Source organism: Monodon monoceros, unplaced genomic scaffold (genome assembly GCF_005190385.1).
Source record: "Monodon monoceros isolate NGI ecotype Baffin Bay Population unplaced genomic scaffold, NGI_Narwhal_1 Super_Scaffold_17, whole genome shotgun sequence".
Classification (NCBI taxonomy): Eukaryota; Metazoa; Chordata; class Mammalia; order Artiodactyla; family Monodontidae; genus Monodon; species Monodon monoceros.
In genome coordinates this window covers 16022921-16048363 of record NW_021703773.1, presented here as the reverse complement: position 1 = coordinate 16048363, position 25443 = coordinate 16022921, and positions in this window count along the sequence as shown.

Here is a 25443-nt window from a genome sequence, read left to right as displayed (position 1 = left end):
GCACGTACAGACCGATGAGCCCCTAGATGGTGGCAAAGAGACTTCCATGTGGTGAGTACTCAACACATATTTTACAAATAAATGAATGAATAAGGTAGATTAGGGGTAGAGGCATTTCAGGAAACGGGAACCATGTGGAAAAACCTGGAAGTATGAGACTGCATAGTTATTTGAGGTAACTCTAGGTAGTTATATGCAGTTATCTGCACTAATGAATATTAAAGTTGTCAATATACAAAAAAAAAAATCATTTAGAACGGTTAACACATGGGAACTGCTTAGAAGAGAGCCTTGCATGTTGGCCCTGTTTTCTTTAGGTCATGTCTCTGGGTTGATGGGTAGCAGCTAAATATGCCTCCGGTTCCCAGAGGATGCTTAGCCCTGGTTTCTCCACCCTCTGACTTGTGAGTCAGCTGGACAGGGTACGGCACAGAAAGGTTAGGGACTTGCTTCCTAAGGATAGTCAGCCATATTTAGCAGAGTGTGTGTAAGCAGAGAGAGAATTCAGTGTGGAAGAGGTCTGTAATTCTACCTCTTCACTAGAAATCTGGCCTTGTCTTCGGGTTTCCCAGAGACTCATTCTGATTTGTAATACAGATCTAGCTAATGAAATTCTGAGAAAAATATCTCCTGCATTGTATTGTTTTGGTGAATTTCTTTCATTTTGCTAAGTAATATGAAACGATGTACTTTCTTTGATAAATATCATCCTTATTGCAGAAAAGTGTGATTTACTTTTTATCAGACATAAAACAAATCAGCACCTCTCTCAGACAAAGGATGGACTGTTTTATAAGAGGAGGAAACCAGCATGCCTATTATGTATACTTGGGCTGTCCTGGGCTTACTGGCCCTTAGGTCCACTCCTTTCTCTTGCCCTGTAGGGCTGGCCTCTGCAGGCTGCATTTCCCAGGCTTCATGTCAGCAAGCCTGCAGCTGGGTGCAGCCAATGTGAGGCACTGCTGGAAATTGCAGGGTGATATTAAGGTTGTGGAGGGAGCGGTGAAGGAGGAGAGGAGAAAGGTGGAGTGTTTTTCCTCCTCTTTCTCCTCCCCCTGGGGCAGCTCTCTGGTGGGGGCCATATGCCTTCTCTGTGGTTCCAGCTCCCGGTGAAGTCCTGCCATGATTCTACCTTCATGTGGTTGTGATTCTGGCTCTTGCCCTTTGATAACGGTACCTCTTTTCTTTGTCTCTCCTGCCTAGGGGTGGTGATGGTTTCATGTTGGTCCTAATATCTGACGTTACTCACCATCACCTATTTGGCTTTCTAGTCCTCCATCATCCATGTAAAAAAGAAATCTCTGTAATAGACTCCTTCTGTTGTAAATACTTTTTCAGGGCTCTTTCTTTCTGATTAAAGCCTCATTGATACAATGTCTTAGTAAAGCAACACAAAAGAAGACATCTTTTCTTCTCACGGTGGCAGTACCAACAGAATGACAATATTTTATAATATATGATCATCTAATCATAACGGAATTAATCTTTACTACCTTATATGCCTGATTTTGGGGGAATAGAATAGGTTCTGATATAATGCATTTTGAATGGCTAGGAATCTTTAGAAACAATAATTGAAACTATGGGGGGGAGGAGTCTCAAAGTTAACATACTTATATTCCTACAAGAGGTTACCATAGTGACAGAAATATTTTAGAGATAAATGCATATATTCAAAGTTGATATTGAAGGAAAATTTTAAGTGACACAGGAAAAGGAAACTTCAATCAGGATGGGATACAAAGTCAAAGAAACATACAAATTGTCTACTTTAGATCTTCCCTTCCCAAATGTGTATCATTTTACAGATAATGAAACCGATGCTCAGAAAAATTGATTTTCTAGAGGCCACACTGCTTAGATTAGAGCTAGGAGTAGAATTCAAGTCACTTGAATTCTATACCACTTTTTAAAAACTTTTTATTTATTTAATTAATTTATTTTTGGCTGCGTTGGGTCTTCATTGCTGCATGCGGGTTTTCTCTAGTTGCGGCGAGCGGGGGCTACTCCTCGTTGCGGTGCGCAGACTTCTTATTGTGGTGGCTTCTCTTGTTGAGGAGCATGGCTCTAGGCGCACGGGCTTCAGTAGTTGTGGCACGTAGGCTCAGTAGTTGTGGCTCGTCGGCTCTAGAGCGCAGGCTCAGTAGTTGTGGCACACGGGCTTAGTTGCTCCATGGCATGTGGGATCTTCCCAGACGAGAGATCAAACACGTGTCCCCTGCATTGGCAGGCGGATTCTTAACCACTGTGCCACCAGGGAAGTCCCAAGGTCACCTGAATTCTAGATGAGCGTGTTTTCAACAACTCCATACTGCCAATCTTCTTTTTAGTGGAAAATATCTTTGTAAGCATATTGACTAGTCTAATGACAAGAACAATAAACTAAGACTAGATAAGAAATTAGGTAAAGTTTGCTTTGAAATTTAAGGGAATGGTGCCAAAAATATGTGATTACTGGAAATATCTAACATGGAAGATAGAATTTAGGAAAAATAATAGGATAACTTGGAAAATGTTTTGTATGTAAATGTAGGAAGATAGAATTACTTAGGGAAATAAGTGCTTTAGCTTATGAAAGAAGCAAGATATGAAACAAGCTGAGAGGATTAAAATACACAAATAAAACTAAATAGATGATTAAATCAGGAAACTATTCCTCAAATACAGTAGGCAATGAAGAAAAAAAAAAAGAGATAGAATTTTATTGCTCTGTCAGAGAAGAAGGGAAACTAATAACAGATAATGGTACTGAAGGTTTTCAATGTATACATTCCTGACACTTCAGTTATTTAAAAATTAAAAAAAGTTAAAAATAAAATAAAACCCAACAATATGTTACTTTAAGAAAGCAATGACTGGGTGAATCGCATTCCAATTATATTCAAAAGATGTAAGGCATAACTTAGTAGGAAAATATATACAGTACTTGGATATATTCCTATTATTAAGAGGCATACTTAAGGAACTACATTGTTATTAACTTCAAATTTTGAAATAAAAAATACAGAATAAATTCCTGATTAATAAAAGAAAAATAATGTGTTTATCTTAAATACTTATAGAATAGGAAGAGAGGATTATTCTTGGAAATTACAGAATAATCAATCTAAAAAATATTACAACCAAGCACAGGCAGTCTCACTTTGTATAGCCTGGATGTGCACAAATTTCAGTTACCACATTTTAGTTAAGTAACACCAGGCCCCTAGCAACACAGTTCAAGTTTCAGTTACCCTATATATTAACTATAAATAATTGCATAAAGGATAAAATTAGCTGATAGCTCTTCAGTCCACAAATCACCACATAAATAACAGATGTATATTATGATCAACGACCAATCACATCTCTTTTCTCAAAATCTGTGGCTAATTGATCACTGTGCATCTGTTATTCAGTTCCTGCCCAGACAGCAAAGTGTGTAGTTATGTTGCTTACTTGTTCCCCAATGATAAACCTATGTGACATTTTATGAAAATGGTAGTTGAAAGAGGGAATTAACCAATAAAGATGAAAGTGCAGCAAAGAAAACAAAAGTGATAACACTGGAAATGAGATTCACACTGAACAGTGGAATTATAATGGCTGGTAATGGTGATTTATAATTGCTGCCATTTGAAAGACTCTAGTTATTGAGCCAGAAGAACTTGGTGAAGGTGAAATTATAGACACAAAGGAGGAATGTGGTTGTGATAAAAGGGATAAAAGTGTCCTAGAGGAAGTGATGCTGGCAAAAAAACTTCACTTTCAAGGTTCTCTTGGAGATATTTTCTGACACTGAAAGTGCAAAAGATAAGTAAATTACCTGATCCAAACTTAGAATGGAGCATTATGATTCTTTAAGGCATAGACAACATGCTCACTCCAGTCATAAACTATACTGTGAGAAGAAAGCAAGTACGTTCAAATTACTCTTGATAAGTTTTTTGCACAGAAATAAAACACGTCTCAATTTTCTAATGTTTTAAATTAGAAATTTATACATTTATAAATGTTTAAATTTATATCTAATGTTTAAATTTATACATTATAAAATGTATAAAATACACACTTCTTTTACTCTTTTTCACTTCCCTCTATATTTATAGCCAACAGTAAGAGTTCTTAATATTGACAAAATTTTTAATGGTCTTTGAACAATCATAAATTTTCCCATAGATTTTTAAGATTGCTTTGCATGGTTTCAGCTTGCACAGTCATCTTCATGACTCTGCATGACTTTGCAAAGCAAGAACTGCCTACATTAAGCAACTGGTTCGTATGTACCAAGAATAATATAGTATAATGCCTAATTATTTTTGTGAAGAACAAGGAGCTCAAGATTAATGTTGCATTTTATCTATCTCATTCCTACTATGGAATGAGAAAGGGATAGACATGTTAGATCTCATTTGACTGAACACTTAGATGTATCTCTCATAAATACTGTAACACTTATGGGGTTACTGAGTATTTACTGTGTGCCCTCTATTACACCAGAAAGTGTGGAGAAAACTAAAGAAGCTTTTACTTCAGTGGCTTCATAAAATAATCATAAATATAAATGAGCACAAATGAAGCAACTAGAGAACAATTAAGTGGTGAACTATGTTCATTTCTGATACAGAGTGATTGATGTGGTGTTATGCTTCCTGGGGAACTGGGCTCAGGGCAGAGTGGGGATTTGAGTTAAGATGTGAATCATGAGGTGGATTTGGAAAAGTGGAGACAATTCTATTCTAAGAAGGAGATGCATTACATCAGCATAAGATCATAAGTGGTTGTTGTCTCTGTCTGTGTGCCTAGTATCCCTAGGGCACGGAATAGCAAAGGAGTTTGCTAGAATACACAACTAAATACTTGCGAGTCCACAGATGAAAGAGCATAGATCATCTGGAGCCAAATGTGTTACCCTCTGTAGGTCAGTGCCCAGGTCAGAACAAGAGAAGAATCAGTGTGAGAAAATAGAGGGTGAATTTACCACTTCCCAAGGACCACACAAAGTAGTTGTTGAATTCCAAAGGCTAGAAAAAGAGACAGGAATTCGAAGGATAGCAAAAACTCTAAGAATACTATTTTTGTACCTGACCTTATATTTACACTCCATCAGGAAATATATATTTCCTTTTAAGGAAGGCATCAATTCATAATTTCCAGTTGTATTTCACCCAGGACTTGAAGGTGGCAGCATTGCACTGGTGTGTTTAAATAAATGGGGGTAAGACAGATTAGAAGATTAGAAGGGGATAAGACAATTGTTGACAGAGTATGAGAAAAAGGGCCAGATAAATAATCATACTATGAAAAAGTGGATGGAATAACACTTAGTTTTCAAATGATAGCTCGTAGAAGACGATACATGATTCTCTAATTAACGGGAAGAGTGTCAGAGATAGTTTATCTAATATATTAGAGCAAAAAGGTCTGCACAGAGCTGCTTTATGTAATCATGAATAAGATTCTAGGAAATAAAAAGAAGTCAACTCCAAACAGTGAAAATCAGACTGGTCTTAGACTTTTTCACAGCAACATTTACTGCAAGGAGATGAAGCAAAGTCTACTAATGAAAGAAAATCTGACTCTAAAATAGGCATAAATGTAGAAGGCAGATTTCCTTGAACATGAAGCTCTCAGGTAACAGATCAGGGATGAGCCCCCATTAAAAAAAAAAAAAAAAAAACTACATGATGGTAACACTCCCAGCCAACCAAGAGGATCCAGAAATGGAAAGCGTGTGGCAAAGAGCTGGTGGAGAACACTGAATCCACTTAAGTCAAAAGCAAACAAGCAATTTGAAAAGTTTGGGTTGTGTAACCAAATATAAATATTAAAAATTTCACTAAAGTAGACACAATGTAACATATGTGACAGGATAGTGGGAGAGAAAAGAAGGAGAACACATAGCCATGCTCATCATCTCATCTTTTACAGTGGAGAAACAGCATGTAGTTAGAAGTCACAATGGTTTCCTTTATTCTTAACTTCAGAGGATTTTTTTAAGGAAATAATAACTCATATCATTTTAAAATATGTATCTGAAAAATTAACTGTATTCAACTTTACTCCAGTTTTTCTTTTGTGAACTGTAATTAACAATAAAATTTAATAGAATTTAACTTCAAAAGAGTATATATGGTATTAACACATTTCTCCCTTCTCTCTTTTCTCTTGTTCAATATGTATGAATAGAGATGGATCTTGTATGTTCTGCAAATGTTTAAGGTGGTTTTTAATCTGCGAGTGTTTGCAGTTTAAGATGATTTTTTCCTTGACATTTTTATATGATTTGAATTTCTGTGTTTTGTACTGGTACTATTTTAATTTATTAAGAGTCATTGTGTAAAGTAATATGTACTCAAGGTACAAACTTTGGAACCCAAAAGAAAGTTGAAAAAGGAGAAAAAAGTCACTCATCCTATTATTTAAAGACATTGCAATTAAAATTGTGTTTCCTGGATTTTTCCAATTTTTTTCCTATTCCTAAGAATTTCAGTAGAAACAAATTTGTTATTATTTTGTGTATATTATGTATTACTCTACCACAGCATTAATTTCCCATGTCATTATAAACTCTTCATAAGCACCCCTTTAATGATTGTATAATATTTCATTGTGTATATATACCGTAATTTAGATTAAGTACATCTAATACAGTTGAAAGGGCAATTACACAAATAGCCTTGAATATGCTGTAGTGGTTCAAACATACGATTAAAGGAACAGTGACTGGCATACTAATATTCAACTTCTTTCTGAATTATATTAATTTTTAACTATGAAATCACCAGTAGAAGCTATAACTTTTCTTTACATGTCTTGAAGAACAAGGTCTTGGAGAGTGACGTTGAATGCACAAGACTCCTGGATTTAAGATGAAACATATAATTCATAAAATTTTATATATCCATTTTATTAATCAATAAAATAATTTAATTTCTTATTTTCAGAGCCAGTATAAACAAAACGAGGGATCAGGTACTCAATTTTTACCCTTAGGGTATAAAGAATCACAGAGGATTTAATAGGACATCAATGATGTACATATATACGAATCAAAATAAACTATATGCTACAAAAACAAATGATCCCCCGAATATTAGTGGCTTATATAAACAAAGATATATTTCTTGCTTACCATAGATATCCACAGAAGACAAACTTCAGATAAGCTCTACATTATCTTTACTCTAGGATCCAGACTGTTAAAGAAGCATTTATCTTTAATAGTGCCCAAGGGAAAAGAGATCATGTGAGCCACAAGGTAGCCTTTAAAAGTTCTGCTTATATTTCATTGGCCAGACCAAGGACCAAGAGGTAAAGAGGTAGCAACGTATAATGACAACCGTTCCATAGGGAAGGGTACTGGAGTGAGGGAAAGTAGATTATTTGGCAGAAGAGTAGTTTAGTCATGTTATGGACTAAATTGTATACTCCTCCCACCAAATTTATGTCTTGAAATCCTAACTGCAAGTACCTTAGAATGTGTCTGCCTGGAGACAGGGCCAAAGAAGTAATTAAGCTTAAATGAGGTTGAATGGATGGGCTCTCATCCAACTGATAGGTGTCTTTATGAGAAGAGGAGATTAGGACACACGGACAGACACGAGGGGTGTGTGTGCACAGAGAGACAACCGTGTGAAAAGGGAGCAGGTGGGTGGCCACCTGCAAGCCATGGAGAGAGAGCTCAGAAGAAGCTACCCACGCCAACCCCTTGATTTTGGACTCCTGGCCTGTGAGAAAATACATTTTTTGTTGTTTAAGCCACTCAGTCTGTTATGACAGCCCTAGCAAACCAAGGCATGTCAAGTATAACATATCTTCATGAAAGCTTCTGTGGGTATTTTACTGATCTGTGTAGCGTTATGGAGCCTAATTCGGAAATAGGCAAGAAGGAGAAAAATAAGAAAAAAAATAAAGCAGGAAAGCAAGGAGATGATTTAGCCATCACGTGATTTAGGACCTACAATTCTTTGACAATTTATATGAAAACACCATAGTGTATAACATACATTTCTCACTATACTTAGTTCTTGTAAACTGTCCAATGTGAAAAGTGAGATTGATTTTCGAAGTTAGTTAATTGATTGCAACTCGCTATTTGCAGAAGTAAACTATCTTTACAATAAGAATTTGATGTTAGTTGTAGGTTTTTTGAGTCTCCATCCCAGGAAACTTAAAAAAAGGTGAGCTTGTGGGTGTGGGTGGTATAACCTCACAGACAACTAAATGGAGGCTTTCTGGGCAACGGAATTGGAAAATTCCAATTTTTGAGCACAACACAGAATAAATTCCTTTGTAAATAACATTTTATGAATATAAGTGAGCCCTGTGTTAAACCTTAATCTCTGAGGATTTACTGGCTTTGGTGATATAGCTACTGTGCTCCATAGAGGGGAAAAAAATCACTTTAATCAATCAGTAAAAAGACCACAGTGTGTTAAAGTCAAAACACTCTGTAAACTTCTGAACTATTCAAAAAAGATAAGCTATAATAGAACATAAATGAATATAATACATTAAGAAATAAGACACATATTTTGGGTAACTAAATATATTTCCTAGGATTTACTGTAGGTTTTCAAATTATTATACTCTGCTCAGCGTTCACACTGAATTAGACATTACTAATTTTTTTTTCTTTAAATGGATTCTTTTCTTACATAAGAATATAAAACCTATTTGAAAAATCACACAATTACATAGTCATTCCTTGGGTACAGGCTGCACTTTGGTATGTTAAAAAAATTCACTTTATTCAGAATGAAATTTCTAAGTTGTAGCAAACAAGTATTGTAGGAATAATTTTAAAGATATTTTTGAAAGCTTGATGCACAGAAAGCCAAAAAATACCTCATTATGTTGTTAAAATTCTAGAAGTTCTACGCTATTGAGTTCTAAATGTTCATCAAACTGAATTATCCTTGTTAGAACAATCTCATTAGAAAGGAATATATTCCAGAATCACTTAAACCTATCAGGGAAGAGAATTAATACAACTATATCACCTAGACTTTCAGAGTGCATACATCCTGTTAATGATAATTATATTTATGAAATGCAAATTACTTACTTCCCTTTGCTCTGTGTATTTATGTTAATGTGCACAATTTAAACGAAGGCAAAAACACACAAGCTGATAATGTTCATGTAAAACTAAAATGATTAGTTTATTTTAAAAAAATAACTATTGTAATGGTGCATATCCCCCAATACTCTAAAGCTCCAATTTTCCAGTTTATTTATTTATACTTTTTCTTTCGACTCTATAAAAATGAAAGTATCTGTACAGGGTTAAATAGTTTCTGGTCTCTAAGCTTATCTAGGGGAATGTAAGTATCACTTTTGGGATGTGGCTAAGAGGCTGAGAGATAAACAGAAAACTGACAGATGGGAAGAATAATATTGGTACTAATTAACTGAATCCGAAGATGATACAACCTAAAAATTATCTCAAATGCTGCCTTAACTAATAGGTAAGCACCATACAAGAGCACAGGGTAATAGTGCCCACCTCTGCGGACAGACTGATTTAGATTCTGCTCTTAGCTCTGTCCTTCATCAGTTCTATAACTTTAGGCAAGTTTCTTAACATCTCTAGACTCATCTATAAAAGGACCTAATAATCATATAAACCTCTCAGCGTTGTTGTGAAGATGACAGAGGATAATTTAAGCCCTCAGGGCTTAGCAGCAGTGCCTGGCAATATAATAATTGCTCAGTAAAATTAGCTATTATTATCATGTAGCAGCAAACCACATAAAAAGGGGACACATAAATGCAGTAGTTAGATATCAGTTGACAATTATCCAAACATTTAAGTAGCTAATAGCAAAATAAAGTAAATGAATCTCTGTAACAACACATGACACAGAAGAGAGGGGTGGCTTGAAGATAGAAGAATGCCTTCTTGAACAGAGTGAACAGAGTCTGGCAGTGATGCTCAGGGTTGGAGTGGGATGAAAATGGAATGTGGGTGTGTGAGTACAGGGGAAGAATACAGCAGGTGGGATTATGAAATAAACCCCAAGTTCTAAACTACCCAAAATTCCTAGTTATTTCACTTATATTTAAATGTATTCTCATTTCTTTGAACATTCAGTTTTAAGTTTTTTCTACTATGAAGAAACAAACATACATAGTTACTAGTTTAAAAATATCACCACAAACCCACAGCTGTAAATTGATGCATTATTTTTTTCCTGAATTTTCAATACAGAAGTCAAATTCCAGGATGCATGCAGCTTTTCTTATACCTGTTCCATTTGTTACTCCTAGTGAAACTCAATGACTTTGTCAATGAAATTAGGTAACTTTGCTCAGTAGAACTGCAGGTTTTTTCTTGTTCTGTGAACCTATTAACTCTAAACCAATGCTTTGAGTGACAATGCCAACAAGACTTCAACTTGAAGAACAATTTCAGATGAAGCAAGCTTTTTTCATATAACGTTTCATATTAAAGTGACGCATTATAAGAAGCCCCACTACTGGTTTTATGGATCCTGATCTGTATATCAAAACACCTGAGATATCAGTAGCCACCACAGGAAAGTTTGATTATTTTCAGAGATAACCTCAATGTTGAAATTATACCGTATACTGAAAATACCTATTCTCCAGATTGGTATAGAGAGTCATACAATTGCCGTCCAAATTACAACAGAAGTTTTCAAATTTGCAACCTGATTCTAAAGGCTATATGGTAGAGCCAAGTTATAATACTAGGCATAACAACCTCACACCTGTCAGAATGGCTATCATCAAAAAGACCACAGATAACGAATGTTGGAGAGGATGTAGAGAAAAGGGAATCCTCCTTCACTATTGGTGGGAATATAGTTTGGTACAGTCACTGTGAAAAACAGTATGGAAGCTTCTCAAAAAAACTAAAGATATAAGTACCATATGACCAAGCAATTCCACCCCTGGGTATATATCCAAAAAACCAAATACACTAATTTGAAAAGATATGTGCACCCCAATGTTCATAGCAGCATTATTTACCATAGACAAGATATAGAAGCAACCTAAGTGTCTATCAACAGATGAATGGATAAAGATGTGGTATATATATATACAATGGAATACTACTCAGCCATAAAAAAGAATGAAATTTTGCCCTTTGTAACGACATGGATGGCCTTGGAAGGTATTACGCTAAGTGAAATGTCAGACAAAGACAAATACTCTATGTTATTACCTATATATGGAATCTAAAAAATAAAACAAATGAAAGAATATAACAAAACAAATATACTCACAGATACAGAGAACAAACTAGAGGTTACCAGTGGGAGGAGGTGAGAGGGGAGGGGCAGGACAGGGGTCTGGGGTCAAGAAATACAAACTACTATGTATGAAATATATAAGCTACAAGGATATAATGTATAGCTCAGGGAATATAGTCGCTATTTTATAATAACTATATATGGAATATAATCTTTAAAAATTGTGAATCACGATGTCGTACATCTGAAACTTATATAATACAGTACATCAACTATACCTCAATTTAAAAAAAGAATAGTCATAATACTCTTGAATAAGAAGATAAAACCAGAGGAATTTCCCAGGGAGACATCAAGGCATATGATAAAGCTGTACTAACTCAGATAATGAGACCTTGCCTCATATTGATCAGTATATTAGAGCTCGTCTAAATAGGCTCGTACATATAAAGACATTTTCAATATCATGGAGTGGATGCCACAAATCACTAGGATAAAATAGAAGACCTGAACAACCCGTACTACACAAAAAAAAGAAAAATCAATTGGATTTCTACTTCAATTCAGATAGGGTGCTACCAAACACCACACAAACCTTTAAAAACATGATGTGGCAGAACTTCATTGGTGCTTTCTCTAACAGTAGCTAATCGTTTGGCCAATTATAGTATATTTCAGACATTCAGGGAGGGCCCGTGTGACCCAATTCATTGGCTCAAACTTAAAATAACATTATTTGCATCCTGTGTAAATACCAATATTCCTGGTAAGGGTAACATTTTAATCCACTGAGTAACATTTATATCAATCATAGTGGGAGTGAAGTATATGAAAGTGGGTTTTTATTGAGATAGGAGCAACAAAGACATCAAATAACCACATACTTTCTTGAAGGTCACTAAGAAATCAGTCCATTTTGTTTATAGCTCTGTCTTTTCCAGAAGACTTTTAAACAAATCTGCCTATTAAGACAGTATTACTTTTTGGTTTCTTCCTTTGCAAGTTTAAACTATATGGGCTTAGTTTTTTTTCATCCCTGACTGATAAACATGTTCAGGCAAATACTTCTGAAAACCAACTGTATAGATTAGTTCTTAGTAAGTCTAGGAAGTTGTCTTATTGATGCTATACCCAAGAAAAGGCTCAGTAATTTTTTGTCTCTTGAAATCTTTTTCTGTATTTGAAGAATTTATAGAATTAAAACATTATTTCTCACATCAACCTGAGACTCAAATGATGTAATTTATTCAAGTTCACATCTCTCGTGAGGCTCACAGCTGAGATTAGAATCCAGGTCTGCCTGATTCCAAAGTTGGTATTTTTTCTACCATGTTTATCATTCATACACAGAAGGAATAAAATAGTGAAACAGAGTCATGCAGTTGATATAAATAACATTAATGTGAAAATGTGGTAAATTATTTCAGATTTTGCTTTAGGTATAGATCCAGAGTTCATGAATAATTTCAGATACAGCTTCAGGGAACATAACCACAAACTAATGTATGTGTCTGATCAGTGAATATATGTCATTCTAGGCATAGGCATTCTGCCTAATTATATCTGTAATGCATTTATCATTTTATTGCATAAAATATTTGACCATATTTATGCAGCATAATAGATTTGACCTTGATGTTTAGTACTAGAAATGTGGATAACTGGCTACGTGGAGTAAAAAATTTTAAATTGACATCATTTCCAGTTTACAACTCGAGTCCCAGGACACTACTTTCTTGCCTACGTCCTTGTGTCATACTCAATATCACTAAAGTGAGCTTTATTTCAGAAGAAAATAATATGATTCACTTTGATGTCCCACTTGAAACAGAAAGTTGGGGCTTGCTGAATACTTAGGAAGGACATTAAGATGATGAGAGAGGTTTGGACTACTTCGAATGTACTTTTGTCCATAATGGAAGGCATGGCCAGAGACAAAATTCAGACCTTCAAATATCACTTTCAAAAATGATTTGTTCATGGTAATATCACAAATTGATGTAAGTATGATATTGAATCTTTCGTTCAACCTCATGGATGACAAAGTTTTAGGAATTTATTTTATGTTCGTTTTTGTGGCCAATTATCCTTGATCTAAAAATATTTCACCATCTCTTAGGCTTTGAATTACAGAAATCATTTGAGGCAGACATTTTGGACATTTACCACAGAAAAGCAAGTCAAGTTTTAGACATAAGTTGGAGAGACCTTTATTTTGCTTTCTCTATATGGTATTTGAAACAACCTAGTTCCAATTTGGAAAATTCCTCATAAATATTCCCATCAGAAATACACCAAAGATATCTTCTCAAAGCTAAGAATTATTTTATATATTTCTCATGTATTATTGAATAATTACAAATCTGTTCACTATAACTTGGTTGAATAGGGTAGCCTATTTTAATTAATTTTTCCTTGCGCACATAGCCAGAAGACACATTGAAATTATGAATTATGTTATTCAATTATGATATTAAATCAGTGGAACTAGAACGAAATTTCACAGTTGTAAATTTATAACGCTATGATTCATGAGGTCTTTTATGTGAATGTCCACTTCTTCCCTAAAAAAATGAGTAAATTTAAGATAGTTTCTCTCAGAGGTGAAGTGAAGAAAAAATTTTCATGGTACTAAATAGATAGAAAATATCTTCTTCCAGGGAAAATAATACATTCTTTCAGAACAGCGTTTTTCAGTTTGGAAGTAGCCAGAAAATGCAAGTAACAACAATTGTTATAATGAATGAACGCCGGGGAGCAAATTTCATGCAAATTATTTTGCATCCGTTTCTCAATGAAACAGATAACACTACACTTGAGAGGCAATGTGATATTGTGAAAAGAGTATGCTTTGGGAGTAATATAGAAGGTCTTTGGACTTCAAGGGCAGTAAATATTTTCTTATTGTTATGTTCCATCTTGCTGTTAATTCAATCAATCTTTTTCCATTAAGCAAATTTGATGTTATAGCAATTTTGACACTATTAAAACAATTTGCCACTTAAAATTGATAAGAGAATATAGGAAATGGGCAAATTTAAAAAAATTATTGGTTTGCCATTATCTTAAAGTTTGAAGAAAAATTAGCCTTTAGAGATAAAATATTAAAATAATCTCTAAAACTGCAGTACTGAAAAGTTTTATGTTTTCGTTGAAACGCTGTACTAAGCATTAGTACCATTGTTATTGTATTAATTATATTATGTGAAAAAAATAGTAGATCACTGCAAAGTTCAAAGGGCAAAACTTTTTCAGCAGTTGATGTGTTCCTCTTATTTCATCAGATAAAAGCAAAAGAGGTTGGAAGCTTGAGGCCGTTTGGTCTAGTCAGTACATACGTCTGTTCACTACATTTCTAAGCAGCTTTTATTTTTCCTAATGTATCTTGCATGTTTCTTAATTTTTCGTGGCTAATGTCATCCTGAAAGAGTTTCACAATTTTATTCTGTGGCTATTATAAGCGCTCAGAGCTCAGCTATTTAGTTTGAATTTGAAGGATGTAGTAATGATAAGGATTTTTAACTTACCCTTGCACTATTGTAGAATTCTGAAAGCATTAAGAAAATGTAATACAGATGAAAGACATTAGGACAATCATCTTATATTAAGAAATAAGCTCTACTCAGATATTAAAAGGTATATGTATAGCTCAAAACAGGACAGGCTTTGAGATCACAGAAAGAGGCAAAGCTTGTCTCTGCATCCTTTCGGCCATGCCCTTTGGACATGCCCAGAAACAAGACACCTTATTTCTTCATGGAAACCAGTAACCATATTTCTAGTTTCATATTTTCTTCTACAGACATATCCTCAAGAACTCAGGACACAAACACCTTCTCTGCATACTAATCTATTTAATTCAGGTCTGCTGTTGCATAAAATGAACACACTCTATTCAGAGAACAGGATAGTTCCAACTTGAATAGTAATGCCAGAAGGGTAGTGTGAGAAGCAGACAGGATAATGGCTTCACAACCAGCTAGATCTATGTTTTAAACTCCCTCTAGCCATTACTAGCAAGCTGTTCACTTTTTATGAATATCAGCTTTCTCATCTGTGAAATGGAATTGTTTTGTGGACTAGAGAGCACATGGGGTATATATCGAAGCAGTGATGAAAGCTCTCATGAATTGCCCTGTGTGGTCCACAATGAATGACTCGACAGTGCGGATGACTTAGAGCTTTTTGATTGTGCTTCTCTAAGCAAAATGTAGAGTAAACAAAGGATCTTCATAGATACCAACCATACTAATGGATATTTTGATGATCTGAAAGCAGATCCCTAGGAGAGATTTCTATCCAGTATCATTTCCTAAATAGTTGCTATTTTCCTGAGAACTTGCTTTTTTGTTGTTGTTTATTTGTTTGTTTGTTTTTTGGTTTGTTTCCTTTTGTCTTGTGGGAACTTGAATTGATCAGGTTTCCCTTTTTTGGGGAAAAGTTTAGTATCAGAACTGACATAAAACTATTAAATATGAATGTTGTTTGACTCTTTCATGGATTTAGTTTTTCTTCTATTCCTGTTTACTTTTCTTCTTTTGTCATAAATATATATATTTATATACATTTATATATACACACATATGTATGTATTCACATGCACACATATATATGATTTTTTCAATTATCTCTCTACCTAAATTTATACTATCTATATTATTTATACCATCATGTTGTATTTTAATTACAGTTTTAAGTTACATAATTTTTTCTGTAGGACAGTAATTAAAAGTAACTTGAAGTATTTTAAAAAGTAAAGTATTTATTTATTTCACAAAGTTATAGGGAAGAGTAAAGAACAGAAAAAAGGATAAAGTTTATTAGAAGGGCTGATTTAAAATATTGAGTGCATTACTGAGCACTGAATTCTTATTCCTCTTTCTATTTTAAATTCCAGTGAAAGAAATATGGTGCTGACTGTGAACTTGTTACCTTCTAATAAAACTGGTAGAGTTCTGTGGGAAAGGATATCTGATTATCTGTTCCCAGTGGATTATTTGTTTATATTCTTACTAAAATTCCATAAAAATGTAGTACAGGATGAACATGTACAATATGGGAAAGTAGGACTGATAAATAGCCCGATGAAATGATCTAGAAGGAATTAATGACATTAGTGACAAAGACTCCTCTTTGACCAAACTTTGGTCAAGATCCTGTGAGCCCTCATCTAGACTAGACCTCAACCTTGGTCTTCTGTGTCTATGCCTGGTTTTGGTGTGAATCCCCTGATCCTTGATATGTGATCAAGTTCTTCATCCCCAATCCTTGATATGTAAGTTTTTTGGTCTGTCTTTAGCAAGAAACAAATTAAACCAGTTTAGCAAGAATTCCACCATGCATGATGTCTCCTTTTAGTAATTTTTCATCCACTGATCCCTTCACTCTGCTTGTGGGTATAAATCTGTCTTTGTTTTATTCAGAGATGAGCTTGGTTCTCAGCTGAGTTCAACTGAACTGAAGTCTCTCTCCTCTACTACAACAGTTTGAATAAAATCTGTCTTGCCATTTTTAACCAACGTCTGGGGAAAAATTTTTCTTTATACTAGTAAGCAATTAATCGATGCAATTACACACACACATTATCCAGGCTATAGCATACAATACATTGCATCTTTGCCTTATAAAATAGACCACTTAAAAGTAAGAAGAGGCTCCATATTGTTAAAGAAAAAATTATTCATGAAACTTGTTAATGAACAGTGAGGCTGACTTTATATAGGAGGGCTACTGCAATAGATACAGAGTCTACTGTATGGGGTTTTACAGTAGGGGGAGAGATTGGGCTCAACTACAAAGACAACAGGAAAAATGGAAAATTACAGCCAAGGAGCAGGGTGTGTGTGTGTGTGTGTGGCAGGGGGTGATCAGTGAATGGAAAATTACTAAGAGGAAACACCGGGAGTAAGGGGGGATTCTGGCTGAAATGGCCTAACAGAATTTTTGCTGTAGGCAAGCTGGGGTGATTAGACACCACCTGGGGATGGTGGAAGGTGAGAAACCTGATCAGATACTGAGATTGATCAGATATTGAGAGTAGGGAAATCTGGCTAAACTGACTCAGCAGGATTCCTGCTAAAATTCGACAATGCAGAGATGAACATTGAAGCCCCAAATCCAGGACCAAGTTGAGAAGAGAGTTCAGAGGATCCTCATTAGAGTTGGGTCAAGAAGAGAATCTTTGTCAGTAGCTCCCAAATATCTGTTCTCTGACTCAGAAATTTAGAATTTATGATATATAAAGAGAATGATAAATGTTTTCCTGTATCCTTAAAAGAGTACCAAGTGAGGCAGGTAGATAAAATTTCCTGTACCTCATCTCTCCATTTGTCAGTATTCTTCATCTTGAGAGAAACACAAAAATCCCAGCAAACTACTGGAAAGGAAGTAGAAGGAGAGTGCTGACAGAGAACATTCTGGGAACTTCAGACCCAGAAGAAGGGTAAGCTGGGAAATGTATTGTTTTCCTCTGCTATGTCAGTTTATATACCAGAAAACTGGGCAGTGGAGGAAAGCAGCAGATTAACTAGCAGAAAGCACAGTAGAAACAAGAAATTTGAAATGAAGCTATTAACATCAACAGCCCTTCCAGTGCAGGTCTGAGGATGGAGAGGAGGAACAGGGAATGAGGAAAATTAAATGATCTCATGTCTGTATAGACCTCCTTGACTTAAGGGTGAGTAAGAATAAAAACTAACTGTAGGCTATTAAAATCATTGCAGAATAAGGAGAAAAAGTCTCTCCTGGTGGGGAAAAGCAAAACTCTAAAAATGATCTATTCCAGGATCTATTAAAAAATTCCAGGGAAATGTTTGTGATAATCTACAGACTGAAAAAAGATAATGGCCTGTTTAGAAAAGATGTAACAGGTCACATGGAGAGAACAAATTGAGATGAAAAGTGAACAAAATGGAAGTGTAGGTAACAGAATAGGACAACAAAAGGAGGTAAATAAAGTAAAATAAGGATCTGAAGTAAATAGCAACACTATTCAAATGGAAATTCAGACTTAAAGAATGGAAGTGTTTGTTTCTGAAGAAAATTCAGTTGGTGATATGGAGAGCAACTTCAACACTGTTTCCTAAGTGAAGAGGATGAAACATACAATTAAAATAATGAGATGAGATAACAGAGAATGTAGAGTGTTCTCTGCATAACAGATGTTCCTAAATTTAGTTCAAGACAAAGTATAAGGAGAAATCTGAAGAGCATCTATATTACTCTGTTAGGACTGACAAGGTTATTTCTGGTGAGGCCTCTCTTCCTAGCTTGCAGACAGCTGCCTTCTCACCGTGTCCTTACGGCATCTTCTCTCTGTACAGGTTATAAGAATCTCTGGATCTTTTCCTCTTATAAGGACACCAGTCTTTCTGGATTAGAGCCCACCCTTATGACCTCATTTAACCTAACACCTCCAGAAAGGCCTTGTCTCCAAATATAGTCACATTGAGGGTTAGGGCCCCAACCTATGAAGTTTGGAGGAGACACAATTCAGTCCATAACAATATCTATTCAGGAAAGAAAAAAAAAATTTAATAAACCCCCCAAACAACCAGTATCATACTTCAAGAGATACATACTTAAAATCCAGAAGACAACAGAACAAGATCTGAGGAGTTTTGATGAGAAAATGCTATAACTCAATTTATACACCTGATAGTACTTCATGTGCTAGAAAAACAGAGACAAAAATTGAAAATAAATAAAAGCATATGAATGAGGAATAAATGGCATTAATGGAGATTAAAGATGCAAATTTAAATTACTGTTAGATACCTCATTATAAAACTAAAAATAAAGACTAAAAAGTTTTCTAAGAAGAAATTTTAAATATAATAGAATATTTCTAAATTAAAATGCTCAAAAACTGAAAAGTTTATGGTACAGGAGTAAGAAAAGAAGCAGTAAAAATGTAGCAAATGCTTCATTTAAAATAGATTTGACACACAGGTTCTGTCACTTTGACACTCTTGATACTAACGTGCTTCAGGAATATAGGCTAATGATTACCTTTGAAAAACATAAAGGCAATTATGTCACTTGTTCATTTATTTTTATTTTTCCTATTTAGAGGACATTATGTTCGCTTCTCTGCAGGAAATCAAATGTATGTGATGTAAAATGTCAAAAAATTATTACCAATACAAGAAATGTTAAGGAGGGCTTCCCTGGTGGCGCAGTGGTTAAGAATTGGCCTGCCAATGCAGGGAACATGGGTTCGAGCCCTGGTCCGGGAGGATCCCACATGCAGCGCAGCAACTAAGCCTGTGTGCCACAACTGCTGAGCCCGAGTGCCACAACTACTGAAGCCTGCGTGCCTAGAGCCCATGCTCTGCAACAAGAGAAGCCACTGCAATGAGAAGCCGGCGCACAGCAACGAGGAGTAGCCCCCGCTCACAGCAACAAAGACTCAATGCAGCCAAAGAAAAAAAAAGTACCAATGTCATTAAAGGCCAAAGGAAACTAATTAAAAAAAAAAAAAGAAAGAAACGTTAAGGGATTTCACACAAGAACATACAAAACCAGAGATAGCCTCATAATGTTATAATGTATAGTTCAAAAAACAGTCATAAAGGATGAAGAGTTGCATTATTTGACATGGTAGCCCCTGGATACATGTGCTATCTAAATTTTAAAACATTTAAATTAATTAAAAATTACAAGTGCAGTTCCTCAATTACACTACATCAAGCAATCAACAGCCATGCATGGTTAGTGGTTACTGTATTGTATGGCATAGACACAGAACATTTCCATCATGGCAGAAAATCCAACTGAACAGTACTGTTCTAAAGGGTATTATGCTGAAGGAAATAAGTCAGATGGAAAACGACACATCAAATGATTTTATTCAACTGTGGAATATAAAAAACAAACAAAAACCCAAAATTAATGAACAAACCGAACCGAACCGAACTGAACCAAACACACAGATACAAAGAACAAAGTAATGGTTACCAGAGAGAAAGAGGCAGGGAGAGAGGCAAATGGGTCAAGATGATCAACTGTATGGGAATGGATGGAAACTAAATTTCTGGTGGTGAGCACGCTGCAGTGTACAGAGAAGTAGAAACATAATGCTGTACACATGAAACATACCATGTTATAAATCAGTGTTACCTCAAAACAAATATCTAAAAAGAAGAGTAAATAAATATTGATACCAGCTAAAAGGCACGTATCAGAATCACCTTTGGAATTTTCTCCTATTTTAAGATGGACCTACTCAGTCCTTCACATGTTCTATTATTTGAAGAAAACAGTAGGGCAGATGTGAAAACAATGTACATAGAATAGAGTAGTGTCCATTATAGTATTATTTACAACTTGAAAGAGTCGATATAAAGCTTTGCCCACTAATACTACAGTGCTGGTTAAATAATGAGTATAACACTATCAGGCAAATACTAAAATGATTTAGACTTTTTAATTGAAGTGGAAGGATATTTATGATGCATTGTAAAAAAGAAAGAAAAGAGTAGTGCTAAAATGGATATATGACATAATTATATATATACACACACACACACACACACACACACACACACACAAACTCATAGAAAAGCTTAGGAGGATTTACTCTTAACAATATTTATCTCTGGGTAGTGGAATTTTAAAGTTTGTGTGTGTGTGTGTTTACATGCTTATCAGTATTCTCTTTTTTTTTTTTTTTAAGCAAGAATCAGGGTTTTTTTGTGTAACGAGTTTAAAAATTATTATTAAAAGATAATTTAGAAAACTGCTGCTTTATACGTATTTGATACATACTTTATTTGGTGAACTGAGTATTTAGGGCTCTTTTTTCCCACTGAAAAGATTTTTTTTTTTAAATCACACAATGAATACATTCTTCTGGAGAGAGTTTCAATAACACTAAAGTTCTATCACATACCTTAATTACACGTAAACAGAAATTGACTCTGGCTGACTGTTTTAAGCAGGCAAGAAACTAATTAAAAGGATACTTACGTAGCTCATAGACCCTCCAGGGAGCTACGCAGGCGTACTTAGAACCTCCAAAGCCGGAAGAAATGCCTGCATGGCCTATTGGGAGGACACTGCTGGAGTCTGCACGGGCGGCTTGGTTTGCGGACCCTGCAGGTAATGGACTGGGCACCAGTTCTAGCATCTGCCACTCCAGGTTGAGAAATGCATCTGCCAGAGAGGACTCGCTACATACCCCTTTCCTGGACATCATTAACTCTTGATTCAAAATTCACTTGATGACGTTTGGTCATGAGTCCGTGTCCTCCCTGCAAAGGAAGGCTTGAGGAGCAAGCACGTGGCATTTTCAGCTTCTATAATGTGAGAAGGTTCTAGATCACGGGCAGCTCCAAAAGGTGATGCTGTCTCACATGAGTGATTAGAGTAAAACAGGAACGCACTCAACATCACCACTGTCTCCTTCTGACTCCTTCCCGCGCCTGTAGTAATTATGATAGGAACTTAACGGTAACAGTACTTTGTAGGAATTGAACCATGAAATTATTGAGGGTTTGCTATGTGCATAAAAAACACTTTAAAAAGTGTTTTAACTGTAAAATCACATTTAATTTCCACAAACGACCACATCAAGTAGTTCTTATTAGTATCCCTATAAATTTAGCAACAGAGAAATTGGGAAAATTGACCAGGGTCACAGCGCTGACGAGAAATATGACAAGATTTTAATCCAGGAAATTTGGTGCCCGAGCTCACACGCCGACGTCTGAGGTTATGCTGCCTCCCATATCTTCAAAGAACTCTGCTGTGGTGGTGACTTATATTTCCCTTAACCAGATTTATTAGAATATCTTTCCATGCCAGTAATAAAGTGAGAAAAAAACGATCATTTTCCCATCAGTGTAGCTGCTTTATTTTACCTTGCTCAGGGTGAACCTGGGGATGTTTTTGGTTTATCTTGGACATGAGGCTGTGATAGGCAGGCAAAGTGTTAGGTTTTTGTTTTTTGTTTTTTTTTCAGGAAAGAAAACATTTGTCAACAATGGAACATTTTGTTTGCTGACTTTCTTCTCACTTCCCCTTCTTTCCAAACCTGTTTAAAAACGTTTTGAGCTCTTGGTTTAAATACTACATTTTCAAAGTCAAAAAGAAATTTGGATGAACTTGTAAATTAAATATCAGAAGATCCATCAGTGAAGACAAAGGGGCAATGATTACCAATTCCTTTCATTATATTCATGTAGAAATTATTCTTTCCCTACCAGAGTAATAGTTTGCTAGTTGTAGATACCTACTTAAGTTCTACAACTTTCCCGAACTTTAAGAAAAGACAAAACATATTACTAGGACTCCTTTTCAAATAGAGATACCATAGTATACAGGTGAACTACGTAACTAGAATTAGAGGCTAGGATAGAACGTAACATACACATAAGCTGGTGATTTTAGTATGCAGACATGGGTGACCACGTCCACCCATTTTGCTTTCTGTAAAGGTCAATGCATGGCTTATACAGGTGATTGCAGAAAAACTGCCAACTGGAATAATTTTTTTGAAGAATGCCTGTGTGTGTGACTTTACATTAGTATGCTAATAATTATTATAATTATTTCAAATTTTAATAATGTCCACAAACCATGAAAGCAATAGACTCTTCTTTCCCAATCATTCAAATAAATTGAATAAGTATGTATATTTATTCAATATTCATTTCTCTCTCAATGACATTGCCTGTTTACTTTTATGGCACCAGCAAAATAGCATGTAGCTCCTTTCCTGTCAGCATCTTTCAAGGAAAAGTGATTTTCCATCAGACCTTTGACTTGTCAACTTGAGCAAAATGACTCCATGCAGCTGCTGTGAAGCATTTAACAAATCACTTTCTTTTCCCATCCAGTTGCAGATTCATTAGCTACGGTGGCCACATTTTCAACACATGCATAAATGCATGGATTTCTTGAATCACCAAGAGGTAGACAAACAGGATTTAAATATATTCATAGAACATTCTACTTGGGGCAATCACTTGGGACTTTATAAAATTACACAGAGGACTAATTCTCAGGAATAGGGTAACTATTTATTCCCAATGTGGAGCCTATAGATTATGTATAGATTATTTTAGCTACAGGATTCTGTTTTGTCTTTCCAGATTTTCTGTCAGGCATTGACGCTCTAACTAGCCTCCAGCCAGCTATTTGACTCAATTCTGTCATCTATCAGGAACACAACTTTCTCTAACTAGCCATTCCTTCCTTCTTTTAGGGTTCCTTTTACTTTGTAAAATCACTCAAATATTGCTGTAACTCAGAGGGAGCCCTTATTTTGTATGTTATGTAACCAGAAATAACTTTGAGAAGGAGGTATGGAACTTGCCTGCCCAATTCTTACAGTTAAGTAGGCAGAGTTGATTTGGAAAATTATATCCTAAGCCTGTCAGGATATAACTTAATCAATGATTCAATAAGCACGTTAATTGCCTTGTGTGTATTTTTCATACTAAATATAAACTTTTTTTCTGTACAATTTCCAACGTTGTGTAAAGCATATCAATTTAAAATGTTAGCATATTCTCTTAGCTGCTAGTACTAGTTCCCTCTTTCAAGATGAATCCTGAAGGAATTAAAGAGGAAAAAGACCAAGAATACCATGGGAAACCCTTAAGGCAACGGGTGGTGGGAGCAAGCAGGGTGTTTTGAGATAACTGGAAGGTGATGACTTTGACCTGGGGGAGGAGACAGCCTCAAAGGGCCAAGGCAGAATAGAATGGTAAAGGAGACATTTGTCCTATTCCTGCCTCTCTCCACTACCGCCTTGAGATAGACACCTGTGAATGAAGATCCCAGAAAAATAAGTTCATACTAACTGATCACTAGCATTTGCTTCCCATCCCTTTTTCTCCAAAGTCCCAGGGCTGGCAAATCATGATCTATGGAGAATGCAATGTGGCTTCTCTCTGGGAAGTGAAGAGAAAATTCCTAATCTGTAGATCTGTTTTATAGACTGAGGAGCCAGTGACTGGCTTTCTGATGCCTGGGTTTCTTCATCATAGGACCAACAGGTTAAAATGATAAGATATTTGAGAAGTATAACTATTTAAAAGAGGAAAAAAGGCATATCGGACTATGGACTTTCATTAGGAGCAGACATATTAGAAAGATGAATTGAGAATATGTTCACTGCAGCACTATTTACAATAGCCAGGACATGGAAGCAACCTAAATGCCCATCAACAGAGGAATGGATAAAGAAGATGTGGTACATATATACAATGGAATATTACTCAGCCATAAAAAAGAACAAAATTGGGTCATTTGTAGAGATATGGATGGACCTAGAGAGTGTCATACAGAGTGAAGTAAGTCAGAAAGAGAAAAAGAAATACCGTATATTAATGCATATATGTGTAATCTAGAAAAATGATATAGATGACCTTATTTGCAAAGCAGAAATAGAGACACAGATGTAGAGAACAAATGTATGGATACCAATAGGAAAAGGGTGGTGGTGGGAGGAATTGGGAGACTGGGATGACATATATACACTATTGATACTATGAATTAAATAGATAACTATTGAGAACAGACTGTATAGCACAGGGAACTCTACTTAATGCTCTGTGGTGACCCAAATGGGAAGAAAATCCCCAAAAGAGGGGATATATGTATATGTATAGCTGATTCATTTTGCTGTACAGTAGAAATTAACACAACATTGTAAAGCAACTATACTCCAATAAAAATTAATAAAAAAAAAACCTAGCCAAATGAAATGTTCTAAAAGTTATTAGGAAGGGATTAGCCATAAGTCTATGAAAAAGAAAACATAAGAAAAGACCAAACATAAATATCAGGCCTAATTTTTTTGAACAATTGAACAACATATATGAACTAAATACCAAAAACATAAAATAATTGAAGAATGAAATAATGCGTTGGAAGTCTAAATTGAGAAAATCTTCTAGAATGCGTTGGGAGATTTTTTTTTCAGTAGAGAGCCAGAGAGTAGACTTTACGTTTTGTGGCCACAGATGGTCTCTGTCATATATAGGCATGCCTCATTCTATTGTGCTTTGCTTTATTGTGCTTTACATTTTTTACAAAATGAAGGTTTGTGGCAACCTTACATGGAGCAAGTCTATTGGCACCATTTTTTCAACAGCATTTGCTTACTTTGTGTCTCTGTGTCACATTTTGGTAATTCTCACAATATTTTAAACTTTTCCATTATTATTATATTTGTTATGGTGATCTGTGATCAGTGATCACTGATATTACTACTGTAATTGTTTTTGGG